Source organism: Athene cunicularia (genome assembly GCF_003259725.1).
Source record: "Athene cunicularia isolate RWA chromosome 10 unlocalized genomic scaffold, athCun1 chr10_part1, whole genome shotgun sequence".
Lineage (NCBI taxonomy): Eukaryota > Metazoa > Chordata > Aves > Strigiformes > Strigidae > Athene > Athene cunicularia.
In genome coordinates, this window is record NW_020799112.1 from 14,210,245 (window position 1) to 14,227,010 (window position 16,766).

At 37.3% G+C, this 16,766-nt stretch overlaps 1 protein-coding gene across 4 annotated transcripts in view; it reads right to left on the bottom strand.

The window, feature by feature from the left end:
• Window positions 1-16,766, bottom strand: part of CHD2 (chromodomain helicase DNA binding protein 2) — an 85,542-nt gene that overhangs the window by 54,646 nt on the left and 14,130 nt on the right. For 2 of the 4 annotated variants that reach the window (XM_026855914.1, XM_026855913.1), the window contains 4 exons: window positions 13,927-13,998; window positions 13,136-13,226; window positions 8,943-9,003; window positions 223-3,386 (listed from right to left, as the gene is read on the bottom strand). The gene's annotated coding sequence lies outside the window, so the exon portion shown is untranslated. Of the gene's footprint in view, window positions 1-218; window positions 3,387-8,942; window positions 9,004-13,135; window positions 13,227-13,926; window positions 13,999-16,626; window positions 16,761-16,766 lie in introns of those variants that run through there. The other 2 variants (XM_026855911.1, XM_026855912.1) reach the window with 2 other exon arrangements.

A 16,766-nucleotide genomic window follows, 5' to 3' on the forward strand; every position in this document is an offset into this window, starting at 1 on the left:
AACACGGCAAAACGGAGATTTAAAACAAATAATCGTTTTTAAAAGAAAAATCCGAGAATAAACACAGTAGAGGAGCATCCTGCAAACTTTCCCAAAGTAACACTGGATGCAAATAATCTCTGTATCTTATTGCGTCATCCCAATACAGCTCAAATCGGTCGAAAATCAAAGTACTCAAAACGGCAGAAATCTAAAAATTATTATTATTAATTGCTCACCTACCTGATCCATGCACCGCCGCCAGGACCAAGTCGATATTAGTTTCGGGTAGTGGAAAAACATTAGATCCAAAATATTTAGAGTTATAATGATAAAATACGAATTTCAGAGAATGAAAAAAAATATATATTCTAATCCCAAAAATATGATGCCGATAAAGCAAAAGAAACGATAATTAGTACAAAAATGTCCGGGGGAAAAAGCTCATTAGGAGAGCGCACAAAAATGGAGGTACGCCATGGCTTCTAAGCTGGAAAAACAACGACCTGGGCTCTCTCCACGGCTTCTTCTTTCCAGCAAGGCACGAAAAGGGAGCCCTCAAAAGCTGCTTTTCTGCCCGAAAAAGGTCTGCTCGGCCCCCGATTAGTGCCTAGGAGAGGCAAGGGGCTGTGGGGGCCCCCTGAGGCTGCCCGAAAGTTAGGGAAAGTTGCGTAAAGTGTTGGGGAAGGCACGGAGCTGAGCGCGCTCTCTCTAAGGCACAGCCGCCATCTAGAGCTCCTTCCCAGCTCTGAGCTCTGCCTTTGATTGACACTCTCTACATTTACCCCACAACTCAGGTGATGTACCATAGACCCACCCCTTCATTTCTACCAAAAAAAGAGATAGCCTCCACCTAAAGGGTGCCTGCTACCCCCAGAGCCCTGGCTTCCTCCAACTACCCCAGCTGAAGGGGCACCTTAACCCCATGTGGCTCAGGCACCCTTTTGAAACCAGAAAGAAATGGAATTTGTGCCTTTTGTTTTAAAGATTTGCTAAATATTTCAGTGCCTGGGCTAAAATTACTTCCTCCCTGGACAGGAAGTGGTGCTGTTGCAAGCCATTTTGAAAGAATGGAAGTGGAGCTAACAGCCATGCAGCCAGCAACAACCCACCTTGGGGCTCACCCCACCCGAGGGGTAGCTTTTTTTCAATTCAGTGGCAGTATCCCCAGACAATAGCTCCACCATTTGTCACCCAACACTTGCACTTAAAGCTTGGGACAAGAGCATCACACGCTCCCAGGAAAGCCCCACATTGCTGAGAACCCCCTCCAGCTCGACAGCGCCTCCCTAGTGGTTTTCCCCAACAACAAAAATCCAACAGCAACACAATTTTCATCAGTTATGCCAAAGCACTACTGTAAAATAAGTCTGACATCATTAAAAGGGTTATTTCTAATTCACTTTCTTAACCCATTAATGCTCATTAACAGATTTTAACACAACAAATGCATTTTAAAGCTGTCTAATAGCCAAGCTGTAGAACTGGACACCAAGCACCATCTCAAGTACAACATCCTAGTAGCAAGGGGATGTATCCCAGAGGAAATGGAGGAGATCCAAGCATCCCCTAACCATTCGTATTCCAACTACCAGTTGTCTTCCCACAAGCAACGGACTCCTTAAAGTGCAAGGACATCTGGCATATTCATAAGCATCACAAGACGACAGTGAAATCAGACACTGGGGGACTGCTGGGAGGGAAGGGGCTAACGGGTTTCTATGAGGACATCCATGGCACAGCACCCCAACAGCCCAAAAACATCAACTTCTACCAGTAGAATCAAGATAGTCCCTGCCAACTCCTCCACACACTTGCCATTCACATCCTCCACCAACCCATCATCTTTCCACATGAAGGGGTTTGAGTAGGAATGCTCTCTTGCCACTGTCCATTTTAAAGAATTTCACCTTACTGATTATCTACAGAAGACCCCTGCACCTTAACTACAAGAACTAAAAACACAATGCAAGACCATTCCAAGCAATCTTGGGTAACACCAAGGAAATCCACTCATCTGGATGGGGATCCCTGTAGGTTGGTCCCAGTATCCAACACCATATACAACATGGCAAAACCAAACTTGAGCAAGCATGTATCATCAAAATGGCTGGACTAAACAAGTATGAACAATTCATCATGGCAAAAATGGATATTTACAAAGAAGTCTGAGCAAACCAAATGGTTAAACACACAGTGGAGTTTTGTTTGTGTTTTTAAAAGAAAACACCTAAGTTATGTCAGTACCAGGTTTGTCAACTTGGCCCTCCAACACAAAACAAAGACAACTGAGTTTCAGGTGAAATCTACACAGGAAGATGGCTATAGTTTAACTATTTGATCCACAAGAAACTTGAAAGAAAATTGGTTTTTTGACCATTAGAACCATTTTTAAATTCTTTTGTAAAGGTTAACATGTCATCTGGAACAATACCAAAACCAACTCCATTATTTCTCATCAAATACATGTTATAGGATCGTGCAGCTAAGTCCACATTAAATAGCAGTGAAGTAGATTGGACACTTGTACAGAACAATTTTAAGACTGAATAGACTGTTTAGGAAGTATATCATCCAGAAAATCTGTTGAAAAGTTTCTGTACCCATATACAATCAAAGAAGCATACCTAAAAATGTTAAGACAAAACATTCAAGTACTCCTTTATTGTCATATTTGCCCAGCCTTCAATTGGTATCAATTCCATCTTAAAATAACTTCAGAAAGTTCAGCAGAAGTACTCTGACAATAGGCCAAGTACTAAAAACCCCTAACATAAGCACCTGAATGAACAAACCAGCGAATAAAAATTCATTGGAAGTCATGGCAAAGTGAACATAATTTGCAAATGAAAACCACATTTTATATCAACTATAGCACAAAATTTTACCTTTCCTTTAGTACTTAGCAACTAAAATATTTCTCACTTTAATAGCAACCAAAAACCCACTTCAATATCAACACAATTAAAAAAAATAAATATTCAGCCAGAAAGGACAAACACAAAGTGTGAAAGAAACCAAAACCTTTTATTAAGACACTTAAAAAAAACATTACATTTTCTCCAAAGGGACAGAAACAGATCTCTTACCAAATGAATTTGCCTGTTATGCATGCACAACCCGAGAGTAAAATTTTGCCACCCAGTTCTCAAACAGATCCATCACTGGACAGTCACTGATATGGTCCCCTAATTCAAATGCAAAGTCCATTTTGATAGGATGATCCCAACCCAGATCTTCTCTGGTTTAATAACACGAGAATCCACGTTTTAACATCCTTTTCTTGGACAGACATATCACAGCACTCATGCATTAGTCCATTTCCTCAACCTCTCAATCAACAGTGGAACTGCCATCTTGGTGTCTCATTCGTAGACTCCTTTTGACACGCTTCATCTGATTGGACTCTTTATGGAAAATTAAAAGAAAAACGCTGTTGGAATACAGATCATATCTTTAAACTAAGACATTAAACTACTGTACCTTAAGGATAGTTTAAACATATAACTGATGCTTCATTCTGTATCACACATTCCAGAACATCTACTTTTATCATGAACAATGTCAAATAATCAGTTCAAGAGTCAAAAATATAAACTTTAACCAAAACTATAAAGAAGTAGGGGAGGAATGATCAGAAGTTCAAGAACCCTTCCAGGCTCCATAAATTCAGTTTGAAATTTCTCCACAGTGTTAAAACACTAGAGAAATCAATAGTGGGAAATCTAAGATATTTGCTCTGGCAATCATCTTTATTGGACTGACCCATCTACTAAAGCAGAGTGGAAAACCATCTACTAAAGCTTAGTGGAAAACCGAGTTTATTACAGTAAGCAAATTTTTTTTTAACTACTGTCCATGCTCCTTTCTTCAAAGACATAGATCCATCAAAGCCAATGTAATAGGCATGAAAACTGGTTTCCTCTATAGAGATGGTGGCCGGGGACAAGACAACTGCACCATCTTAACCCAGTTTTCCAGTTCATGAAAGACATACAGTGCAACAGCTAACACACACTTAAACAGAACGACTTGTTTAGTTACTGGTGGGAAAGGATGTGTCAGAAGTCAGATGAAAATGGTAAAAAGTTACACTAGTTGACTTTAGCAAGACCTCTGTACTACTCCAGATCCATATTCCAACTTTACTCTTCCTACAACAGTGACCAAGCCCACAGGTGAGTGACAAACCAAACTATCAATGACTTCCACATGGAAAAACACAAACCAAACATCCCCATCTTCACATTTTCTTTCAAGAAAATAAGCTCATGTACTTAAAAAAAACCCACCACAGCTCCTCCTACCGTGCAAAAATCAGGTACAGGAAGTTACTAAGTGTTAAAAATACAATTTTAAAACCAATGCTAACTGCAGAAGAGACTGACATAGAAAAGAGGTTTTAAAATATCTTCGTGATTTTGAGTATCTGCACTCCAACGACAATTTATCCTTTTGAATGTGTATAGCCTTAACCACATTTTACTCTGAAAGCCAACTCCACTATGTTGTTCCCCTGATAATCCTGGGAAGATTCTCACAAGTGGTGCAGAAATTGCCCACAGTACAGCAAAAATCAGTGGAGCCATCTAGTGGTCTCTGTCTCATCATTCCAGTTTCCCCATTCTCCTTTCAAAATAACCAGTTAGAGCAAAGAGCAATGGAACCGGTGCAACAAGCCTCAGAGACTTTCACAACTGCCCGTATGTCCTGTTCTATATTCCTCTACAGACTTCCTTGTTTTAAATACAATGGAAAAGCAGCACAGCACAGAGAAGGGGAACACGGGATTTGGTAATTCACTTTGCATTGTGCAACATGCATAGTTGTACAGTATTCAACCACAGGATCTTCATTTCCAGAACCAGAAACTGAACACTCAAGTTTGCAGAAAATTCTTTGTTTCAAGAATTCTACTCTTCCTCAGCTAAGCCAGGAATCAGATATTTTGAAATGTTTTTCCCCCCCCCATGCTAAACTGAATAAACAGGTTTGGGGGGTTGTTTTAGGGTTAGGGTTTTTTTTTTTTTTTAGTTCTTATTGGTATACTAGCCTAATTTCAAATCCATTTAGGCATTTGAAGATAATTTAGAACTTTGAATAATTTTTAATGCTAATGCTTTGACCAAGGTACCAAAACATGAAAAATAAACCATCACAAACTTGTCCATTATTGTCACAATCAAATATTCAGAAGTACTAACTTGAGCACAGTGGGAACCCCATAAATACAACTGTTAAAATAATGGTCATAGTTATTGTAAGAAGCTTTACATAACGAAACTTAACTACTGGCATCAGCTTTCCCCACCTCTCAAAAATATAATTTGTTCACATATTAGTCAACCTTGAAAGGCCTTTTTCAGTTGGGTTAGCCTGTTGCCTTAAGACACTAACAAGATCTGCCAAAACCAATTTAAGGGCAAGTTTCCCTACCAGGTTCACCTACATTTGGTTGTACCAAAAACTCCGCAAGTAACCCCACATTCATTTTAAACTCTTGACCTTGTAAAATAATTAGCAGTAAACGGAACTGATGACATATAACAACTACAAACATGCTACAACAGCCCTTGTTCTGAAGTTATTCATACATCAAAAAGATGCCACAATAATGGCCAAAATATTAATAGCCATCTGCACACTTTTTCATGTGAAATCTACATCTGCTTTAAAAAAGATTTCACAGCATTTGTTTACTTATGAATAAAGGCACATTTTACTAAGAAATTTCAATGATGTTGCAAAACACACTTCCTCCACCAAAACATATGCAATTATTCTACACGTAAGACACTGAACAGTCCAATTTTTTTAATTATATATTTCATCCATTCTGCAACATCAGTTAGGCATCGTTTCATTTTCCACATTTCTATTATCTATAATTTACTGTATTTGTTTCCAAATACAGTATTTTGGTTGTGATAAGTAAGGGACCTGGGTAGTCATGTAATACTTTCAAAGCTTCCTTTAAATCTCTAGTAACATAATGACACTCTGAATCAACAGACAGAAACCATTCACAACCATATCTAAAGGTTTAAGGAAAAAGTGTTAAAACATCTGAGTTTACAAAGTTTTTCTCTTCATTTTTTTGTAATTATTTGTTGCTCTACCTATTAAGAGACCACAGCAATTAAAGACAACCCTTATGGCCAAAACCATGGCCTCAGCAACTTCATGTCTACTGAACCCTTGTATTTAAGTATGAGACTGAAGGCCAGTAACAACGTGTAAAACACCCATGCATCAGCGCAAGTGCATAAGACACATCTACGAAGTTTTCCAGAGTGAAATTTCTCACACTCTGAAGCTTAAACTTAAAAATGAGGTGACATACTGCTAGTAAAGGGAATTCACTCCAACAGAGGGAGCTGAATGGACAGAATGAGGTTCTGAGCAAACCAAACCTGAAGTTCTACACTTCGAAGTTCATTAAAGAAAGATTTTATTCTCAAAGACACATCCTCTGGTAACTTTTACACTAGAGGAAAAAGCAGACATGCCCTTTATTGACATCTAATGTCCATAACTTCTGTTCAATCTCCGAATATTCTGTTCAGTCTCCCTAAAGTCACTAAGTAATCTAGACAGTCCTAATTCTGCTTTCACTGCTATTAGATGTTCAAGTAAGCACAGCAGTAAAAGCACAATTCATGTAGGAACAGGTATTTTTGGCCAAGAAAGGCTGTTTGCATGTTTCTCTGATTTAGAAATTAATTTTGGGTAAGATGTGAGTTTATTTCAAATGCACTCTTTTGCAGGTACTATTTTTAAATAATAAATTTTATTGCATTAAGCAAAGTATGCCAACTTCCAACAAAGATCCTAGTGTTTTCAAAAAAAAAAAAAAAAAAAAAAAGAAATTGGTGCTTCAATTAAACATTACCTATGTTAACCAGAGAGGGTAATACTAGATCTTTCAAGATCCATACATTAGGATGTGATTACAAATGCATTTTGAAGCAACTTCTTCTAAAGGCATCTGTTTCTTTAAGTCAATTAAGAGTTTCACATTCACTCCTTCCTTTAGGTAAGGATTATAAAACAGAAAAGAAGAATTACTCTGCGTAATTGAAAAGCCAAATTCCTGCTCAAGAATAAGCTAGATCTGACAACAGCTAACTTACGATCCAATGAGAAAAAAACAGAAAAAAATGCTCACAGAAAGAGGTAGGAGACAGATGAAGATTAATATAAAAATGAAACGAGTCACATGTTTAGAGATTACAGCAGGTGACTGGGGAAAAAGGCAACATTGGACAGCATAGGAAGAGAGGAATAGTTACAAGGAGTAACATTTACTTCTAGCATAGCAAGAAATATGCTGTTCTACACATACCTGCAGTGTAAAAAGTAGCTTAAGACTTCTGAAAGAATAAAACTTACAGAACACAGTAGTAGTAGTAGTAGTAGTAGAAATGAAACACTAATCAAGTATCACCAAAACTGAGCACATGTATGCCCAGTAAGAACTGAATTCCTCAAAGTTCCTGAATTGCGTTTTGCTTCGTGACTGAAAACTCAGTGATAAAATTGGTTCAAAATTAATCGTACCTAAAAGCAGCACAAGGCCATAGTAACATGGCCTAGCGAGGCTGGCACCTTATCCCCACAAACTGCTTTCTCCTTTTGGAAGAGCTCTACATTAGTCTCCACATCACGTGAGCAGATCAGAAGCAAGCATGGGACTTTGGAATACAAACAGGGAGCGGCTGCTTTTCTAGTACCTGAGCCAGCATTGATGGCAGTTTGTTCAAGGCAAGCATGGTTGCTTGCTGAAGGTCTCTGCTAACATACATCGTCACTGGACAGTGAAAAAAATCACTATCATCTATCCACTGAAAGGAGAGAATATTTGCATCTTGGAACAACATTTTCTCAAGCTGTCTGCACTCTAAGACAGACATTATTCAATCAGGTAGCATGTCGTACTGAAAGAACTGTCTCCAAGAAACTGTCTCTTTTAAAGAAAAGCAGATACTCCAAAGCATAGTTCTACAGGAATAGAGCTTCCCACTGAAAAAAAAAAGTTAATTCATGTATACAAAATGCAATGGATGTCATAGTTAAAAATGTAGAATCAAGGAGTCTGAATTTTAAGCAGACAGGAAGACAAAAGGACTTGGGTCTTTTCAGACACCACTCCCAAGAGTCACAGAATGTGCCAGACACAGCAAAAGGTCATCAAGACCAAACTGCTTTTAGTTAAGGAAACTGGGAGAAAATCCTGTCCCCATATTCATCCAGTACAGAACTGAATGAATTTTTCTACTCAAGACTGCCAATTTTGCCTTTTGACTACATGAGGCATGATTCCTAAATGAAGTCTATCAGCTAGCAGTTTAATACAGGACACTGTATCAGCATTACATACCATGTTCTGCAAAGCTGAAGCTTTATGAATGAGGAACAGAAACAGAACAGTCACAGAACATATGACATTCACTATCTGCTCAAAGACTCTCACTCATCCTGACAGAAGCATAAAAGGACAACATGAAATGCTGGTAGGACAAGTTCGTCCTGCTATGATACATTCCACACCATTTGGTATCCAAATTACGTGTAGTACTTCTCTGTAGAGACAAGTATTTGTGTACCAAACCCTTCTGAACAAGCAAATTTACAATTTAATAGTTGTCAACAAAATATGGAGTCAAATCACAGAAGGAGAAGATCAAAGAACTACAATTAGGTATGAAAACTGTTCTCCAGCAAAACAGGTTGAGAGTACTATCCAAGTATAGCTTCATTTCCTATGAGCCCAGCAAGAATGATCCTGTGGTCCTTCTGAGCCTTCTAGAAACACACACGCACACACAGACACACTGTAAGGAACTTCAGAATGTATTCAGCCAAACACTTCAGTAAGTTAAACATTATAGCCATGTCTGTTGGGGGTGGTGGTGGGGTGGTTTAAAGCTAAAAAGTAAATGTTATTAGGAATAACAACTTACCAGTGCTTCAACCAAGAGCAGTTATTTTGCTTACAGTGAGTAAATCAATTCCTCAACATATCTGTAGGGAAAATGATATATTAAACACTTAAATTAAAAAAAAAAAACCAAAACTAAAATACCCACAAAACACTTAAGGATCTAGAAGACCCCAGAGCACTAGCCCAGGAACATTACAAAACCCCTATCCTCACATGAAAAAAACACCCAAACATTTTCAGCAGATCACAGCATACAGTACAAAAGATTTAAAAAAAAAACCTGAAGTATCACTAGGCAACCTGCTATTGAAGAACCTGGGCAAACGACACAAGAAATTCAGACATAATCCTGTAGACAAATCCCTTGGAAAAAAGCAACAAAAAAATCTTTTTTTTGAATTTTTGGAAAGATCAATGGGGCATCAAGTAGAAGTATGTCTAATAAATTATCTGTCTTTCACATAAAAATACGTAAAATACTCATTTTACTGAGAGGTTGCATCAGCTAGATGCGGTGAATTATTTAACACACCGATACAGAACAGATTATCTACTCTATATCTCAAAGTTATCCACGTATGGGCAAGGTCCAAATTTGAGAACTTGACTTTGAAAACACTTACTGGCAATCCACATCAATAAACATTTAATCAAAATCTCCTTAAGCAGAGGTAAGATTAAAGTAAGACCTAAAACTCTAAAACAAGTCATGAACCCTCCTTTTTTTCCTCTATAAATTTCAACTGATTCAAGTCATCCACTGTCATGAGCCATACAAGTTATCCACCTAACATGGACAAGCAAACTGCTTTTCTTGTGATCTCTCAGGATCTACTTATATTGGAATATAACCCTAAATATGTAAAAATTCATGAACCTATTCAGTGATAGCATAATGTGCATAATCTTCTACAATTTTCTAAATTCTCTTCACATTCATAGTTACTCAGATGTGTAAAAAGCAAGCTTTGATGACAGAATTGTAGTTTCTTTGTTGATATAATTTACTTGAAATGATTAATATGGAAAAAGATCCTTTTAGACAGGGGAAATGATAAAGTTACATTAGTAAACTGGCACAAACATGCAGAATATCCAAATGAACATGAAATTTAGAGGTTTAAAACATGGATTTAGGTGTGATCCATAGCTGCTATTAAATGGAAGTACAAAACTGAAGTAATCCTAAAATGGTGGATGGGCACTTCATAGAAGAAACACAACATGGTTGCTGCACTTTGATCATCCAAGAGGCATCTATCAGTCATGCAAAGCATGAGAAATTAACTAGGTAAAGAGGTTTACTTATGCCCTTTAAATCGTTTTCTGTCTTCTATGTACCATTTCACTCCAAAAAAGCCACTTAAACCACAGTCTAATGTATGAAGACTAGGTAAAGTTAATGACTGAAAGATTTTCAATTTACAGCTCCCAGCTATTTTAATTAATTTACAGCACAGCTAAACATACATCATCTGCATTCAAGTTCATCCCTGTTTTCTTTAATTCTAGAGTTAGTATCCAATTATGGTAATTTCACAGAAACTTTCATGAGAATACTTGATATGACTTTGTATCACCACAGAGCTTCCTCTGCTGAGAAAGTTACTCATTCAACCAGAGCACATTCTACTCTCAGCAAGATTTTGCAAAAGCAATGTAATATTTGACAAGGTGGTATCACTTAGTAGTAATGAAACTTCTCTAAGTGAACAGATGAACCAAATAATTGAGTTTTGTAAAAACAGTACCAAGATGTCAGCAACACAGTACATTTCATTTGTATGACCACCCAAATAATCATTTTTCCACCATTATAAAACATACCACTGTTCTGAGGTTTTGAATTTTAATATCCCACATTCACTCCCAAACTACAGACTGCATCAGAAAAGCTGAAGGTTTATGCCAAGAGTCATGAACTACAGCTAGTACATACAAGTTTCAGCTGAAAAAAATTAAGACTTTCAGATGAACACCTGTATTTCCTATTTCACATTAATAAATGTCAAACTAAAAATCTTTTAATCAGACTACTCACAGTAATTGTTGTAGCACTCGTGTGATTAAAAAAAAAATCCATTCCCTATTTAAAAATTAACATGGATTTAATATTTTTTAGGTAGTCTTGTAGTTGTGGCTTGTATTTATTTTTAAATTCTAGAATGAGGTCATAAGCACAGTATGGCCTAAGCCACAAAACATGCCTCACATCATAGGTCCATGACTCCTTCACCAAAAGACGGGCACTGCTAGCTCCAAGAATCAGGAAAACGTATCTCCTTTTACAGCGTGAGGTGAGGTAAGGCACTTTAAAGCTATTTACCTGACACCAGATTATTTCTTAGGATAAATTAAGGAAGTATTTTGGCAACCACACCAATGTTTTTCTATATAAGCTGCCAATGCTACCAATTAATTATATGAGAATACTTAACATGGCTTTGTATCACCACAGAGGAACAGCTTCCTCTACTGAAGAAGTTATTAAGACTCAACAAGAAAACATTATTCTGACCTCATCAATCCTTCTTAGTGTGCTCTACAGTGGTCACGAACTTAAAAACTTTACTAAAGTCCCCATTAGTGTGCATCTAGCCTACTCGGGTCTACCTAACCTAAAGATCAAGCTGCCATTTACTAGATGAAAACATGCTGTTCTCACAAGAAAAGACAGCTCAAAATAGCTCACAAAAGTAGCAAGGGCCATTTTAAACTCTTTATTATAATCTGTTCAGCACAAACAGCATGATGACAGAAAATAAGAAAGAACATTAAAAACCAAACTGCTCAATTTCATATTCATCATAAAATGCTCAGGTCAAGATGACTCTGCTCTTGAGCACACTTTTTTAGTTATTTTTAAGAGCAGTTGAATCAAAAGTTGCAATTTTAACATTTAAGGATTTAACATTAGGAATGCAAGTCTTGAGCTTGACAAGTTCAGTCCCATTATTATCAGACTTTTATGTGAATCAAGCTACTCTTGCCTTTACTCTAATAGACTGCACAGTATCTTGTGATTTTGACCCTCTAAATCGAAAATTCATGTGGGATTTCAACTATGTTCTGCTGTTCTTCAAGGTACCAGATAATTTCTAATACAAACTTCTAATTCTCAAACTTCGTATCAGACAGTTACACGATGAAGTTCTAGAACATAGCTAACAGCCTTGTTCATTAGGTGTGTTTTGTTGCTGGACATCCATGGTGTATGGTACATGTCTATTATCTATAAATATTATTTGAATTCTGCCTTGTACATTAGCAGTGCCTTACTGCAACCTAAAGAGACATTTTTTAAAAGCTTATGCAAAAATCGGTGCCTGACTTCTCATATGACCAGGTTAAAGCCTTTATCCAAGCCAAAGAGACAGCTGCACTCAGGTAGATGTACACAAGATCTGTATTTCTAAGTTATCATGATAAATTATGCAATTTTAAAAAATAAAGAGTATTTTTGAGAATGCTGATACACGTGTCTTCATGAAGACGTCTTACGCTTTTGAGGTCCTGAATATGTATTGAAGGACATTAGCATGGCAAGCTGTGAAAAGGAACCAGTTAAGACAGGCAAACAAGATCCCCAACTTTTAATTACAAAGTAGTTGAAAGCAGACTCAAATGTAACATGTTACTGTCTCTAAATGCAGAACCTTAACGTGTTAAAAAAAAAAAAAAAAAAAACATTAGAAAGCCAATTTGCAGGACAGGAAGATACTTCATATGGACTGGGTACAGGTTTAGGCTTTTCAAGTAAGAAATTCTCTTTTCAGTATAAATTTAAGTTTATTGTATGAAAACAATTCGTTGGAGAAGAAAAGCTTATAAAGTGTCACTTGCTAATGAACCAATACCTTAATACCTTGAACTGAAGGAAAAGCATTTCTAAAGTTCAATTAGGCTGAATGTCCTTTAGAGATGGCAACTCAAACTCAGCTTTATTTTACAACATGTTGACATGGTCATCTCAGATTCTTAAAAAAAAATCTTATTTATGAGTGACAAAAAGAATCTTAGAAGATGTGCAAGTAGATATTCGCATTACTGTATTTAGTACGTACTAACAGTTTTCAAATGTACTAAAATTTGCAAGAAAATTCAACAAGGTAAAACACTGTAGCTGAAATGTTCATGTTTATTTTGCATTTTTAAAAATAACTTCCAGAATAATAATAATAAAAAAACCCCACACAATATAGTATAACATACCTGGGTATGCACAGTACAGAGTTTTGCTCAAGGTCTTTTACTCAACCAGCCATCTGAATCTTTGGAAGGAAGAACAATATCCAGAAATAGCCTTTAAAGAAAAAAAAAAAATACAAAACCAGGTTTGTCTGAAAACAAAGGTAGAAGTTTTACCTACAATTCTGGTGTTCATGAATGATATAAATTTTTTGAAAACACATAAGGCGTCTTACTACTAATAAAATTTTACCTACAGTACAAAAGTGTAATATTCTATCCTTGCCAAGCAGTAGCATTCAGGTCTCCAAAAATGAGAAACAGGCCCCAAAAATCTCCTTCTGTATCAATACCTGAAGTCTAGGGTTATTACCGTCACATACAAATTCCTTAATGCTACAAATTCATTTAATACAAACCCCAATCAATTTCTAAAGTTCAATGCACGTTTTCACTGGTGAAATGGAACATACTGAACTTCTGAGTTTATATGAAAATACTGTCATTTCCCATCAAATACAATGCATACGTATGTATATACACATACAAAAAACTAACAACCCATTTAAATAGCCTTAGTAGACTAAAATTTATATAGAAGTAGAAGCACAAACATCACGTTATTTTAAGACAGTCTATCCATATCTGCAGAAAAAAGCTTTTAGAAAGACAAGATAATTTATAAAATGTGTCCCCACCAATTTAAAAATGAGATTTTTTTTTTTTTTATCCCATCTGCACAGCAGCAAAAAGGCAAATCCCAAGATAAAAAATAAGGAAATTAATATACTACCACAAGTTATAACCACTCTTACCTAAGAAAGTAAGGTATGAACGATTCTTCTGGAAGCCAGTCAGGAAATATAGTATTGTTCATGGAATTCTACCTAAAAAAAAGAAAGTATGAAAATTTTCAGCATTTTGCTTCAGAAGAGCAGAACAAGTCAGATGCTTGAAATTTATTGATTTTTAGGTAATTATTAAGTTAGGAAAAACTTATGATAGCAGTAACTGTATCTTTAGAACTCTACTCTAAAAAGAGAAGTACGGGTGCCTGTACATACTTGGCTGAAGAAAAATACTGAAGTAACTGACATACAACACGCATGATCTGTATTTTTGCATGAATAACTGCAATCTGCTCTTCTGTCTCCCATTAATTTTGAATGGTTTAAAGATCAAATGTCTAGCCAATTTAAGTTTTTTTTCTTAAGAGTAATTAATCACATAATACCTCTCAGCCCTTGTACTTTTTTTCACATTAAAGTCTTTAGAAGTAGGCTATGCAAAATTAAATAAAACCTACAGTGATAACAAAGTAATTTTAAAATGGCTTCTGTCATCAGCTTCTCAGAATTTTAAGTCGCAAGTTACTTGATCTCCCCAAAAAAGACACCTTTTATTCGCTTCAGAATACAGTTTTAAAGCTTCTTAACCTTTAGTCAGATCCCAAACTATGCTCTTTAACACAAGGAACACCATATTTGCACCACCTCTAGCCAACTTTTCTCGCCTTTTGTGAAAAGGCTTAACATTTTATTTTGCAGCAGTTACATTTATCACCACTTTCATACTCTCAACTCTGAAATCATTCTGTAAATATGTGGGTCATTTAAAAGACATTTTAATGTTACATTAAAACATATCTAAATTAAAAATCTTACACCTTTTATATACAAAACCGCAGAACCATTAAATGTGTTAAGAATGAAGATTAATTTCAGAGACACTTAGCTGCTTTAGCAAAAGCTATTTTTCGGTAACTGAAAGAAACAAGTCAAAGCTATTTTAAAAAATTATCCCCTAATTTATTTTTTTAAAAAATTACAGCAGACACCCACCTAAAGCTAGAACTTTCTTTTCAGCAAAGTGGGTATGTCAGAACCTGTTCTACACTGCAGAACTGTTGCTGGGGTTATAAAACCACCATAATCCAAATCTAAAATACAGATACCAAACACTTTGCATAAAGGTGATAGAAGTCCAACGGTTGCTGAAACTTGTATTTATATTTAAAAAAACAAAAAACAACAAACAAGTCAACTTTCATTGTTTTAATGATAGATTCGTATTTGCTGAAGAAGTACCGAAAATGTAGATTTACCTCAAACTGCAATATTTAAAACCTGCCCGGAGTTTTATAATTCTGTACAAGTGTCCACCAGATAAATCCAACAAATATGGTTATATACAATCTCCAATTAAAACTAAAGTTGTTAACATTTACCTCTTGCTCTACACTAGTGACTTTTTATACCTTTGGAATTACAATTTTACCCTTAAATTGGTATTTGCCGAATGCGAGCCAACGCAAAACAAACAAGCATTCCATTTAAACTCGCATTTTTAGAAAGACTTCCAATAGGTGTTGTACAACTTCTAAATTATTAACCATCGAAACAACGTTAAAAATGCTACGTAAACAAAAATGACTGTAAGCTCCCTGAAAAATGCATAAACTGAATACTGAAAACTGACCCAATAAATGCTTTTTAAAAGCTTTTAATGTTACAAACCCATTCGTTTCCTTATCACGTAATTCTTATTTAAGTAACTACCTTTTATTCTCATAGTGTCGTCTAAATCACAACTGTAGTATTTCACCAACTTTAAACTGTAGAATTGGTATGACGGAGCTTTGTTTTTAAGCTCGTAAGTTTTTTGTATCACCGTTTTAATTGCAAAATCATATTGCACCTAAGAGTTTTCTTTAAAGTTCTGCACGTGAACTGCTGTTTTCCAAGTGAAGTAAATTTCTATCTATTGTTTCAGTAAAGTATTAAGCTGTCTCATCCGCAGCCTGTTTTTTCTTAGTGGTTTAGAAAGAGTTAAAAGCCAACACCCCACAAAAAAAACACCAAGTTTTATTTTTAAGAGAAAAGGACATGGCGTCTTTGTTCTTACAAACTACGAAAACATATCCTCATCTGAACAGCAATGGGCAACAAATGCTCTTTAAACAGATACGGGCTTGGGGCTAAACATTTAACTGATGATGTCGTACAGGCTTCACCTCTCCCCCCCCCTCCCTTTACTGCTGCATTGGAGTTATAAGCTGGTTTGCAGATACCCCCCTTGCACGCTGCACTAGAGGGGAACAGGTCTGCAGCCCCCCCTTTCCTCACTGCTGCACTGGGGAACCCGTCTGCAGCTGCCCCCATCCTCCGTGCTGCATTGGGGGACGGGGGTGCGCGGAGCCCCCTTGGTGCTGCAGGAGCAGGGGGAGGGGGAGCGCTCTGAAGCCCGGGAGCCGACGAGTGTCACCGGGGCGGTCGCCGAGCCGGGCTTCCTCTGCGGCACCCCTTCTCCCGCCGCTCCCTCCCCGATCTGCGCGGCTCCCCCTTCACCCAAAAAGGGTCACAGAGACGAACGGGGGTCTCCAAGGCTCCCCTGAGGGAGCTGCGGGGGGGGGCAGGGAGAGGCAGGCGCCCCCTCCCCCTCCCGGCTCCAAGGACATTTTGTTTTTCCTCCCAAGGACAAAGGACAATGAGAAGCGAGGAGACTCAGGCACTTACCCAGCCAAGAGCAGCCCGCTGGCAGGCAACGGGGGCCCCGAGAACGGGGCGCTGCTCCCATCTTCGCCCTGTCCGCGGTGAAGGACGGCCCCGCGCCCGCCCGGCGAGGGAGAGGCGCGGGCAGAGCTCTGGAGCCCGCC